The following is an 816-nucleotide window of genomic DNA, read 5'->3' as shown; positions in this document are numbered from 1 at the left end:
ATACATACATACATACATACATACATACATACATACATACATACATACATACATATGGGGAGATGAACAAGCAAACGGACAGCCACGGCAACAGAACAAACAGAGACAACGCAACATTTTTTGACCTTGTCTAAGTCCCTGTGATGTGTGGCGTTCATGATAGCCCAGGCCTGGGCCACCTGCTTTCGGACAGTTGTCAGATCTTGCTGTAGTTGGCTCACACCGGCACTGACCGTCCCAAAGTCGGTCTGTGCGGCCACTGCGAGCTGGCGCAAGAGGGTGTCCAGTCTGCGGGAAGAGAGAGGGACGGAAAATGTATGTTGTTGTTAAAGTTAGCTGTCCCCGTCGTTTTATGCAAGAACATTTCTGAAATTATGCAAACTGAGACCAAAAATGCGAAACTATGCGATTCTGTAATTGTTAACAAAGAACGGTAATGGAAAATAATCAGAACTTATGCAAAAAATGATCAGATTTTTCTAAATTATGCACGGGTACGGTACAAGATTCTCTTGCTGCCACTGGTAGGTCCTGCTTCTTTTCCAAACTGTACTCACCCACTTTCGTCTGCTCCCTGACCTCGGCCGTGCGTCCAGTGGCTGTAGACTGACCCAGCGGCGTGGAGCCAGTGACCAGAGCATGGAGCCGGAACACGTCAGTCTTGATGGTGCGAATGTCTTCCAGGACCTGAGAATGGTGGTAAGAGTAGTATAACGTTTCACTTCACCATCAAGTGTAGTGTCTGGAGCAGGTAACGGCTCTCATATGGTTCTCGCTATCCCTCTCTTTCATTCGAGTTTGAGTAAAGTATAGTCT

Source organism: Aplysia californica, unplaced genomic scaffold (assembly GCF_000002075.1).
Source record: "Aplysia californica isolate F4 #8 unplaced genomic scaffold, AplCal3.0 scaffold00105, whole genome shotgun sequence".
NCBI classification, from domain to species: Eukaryota; Metazoa; Mollusca; class Gastropoda; order Aplysiida; family Aplysiidae; genus Aplysia; species Aplysia californica.
This window is presented reverse-complemented; position numbering follows the sequence as displayed.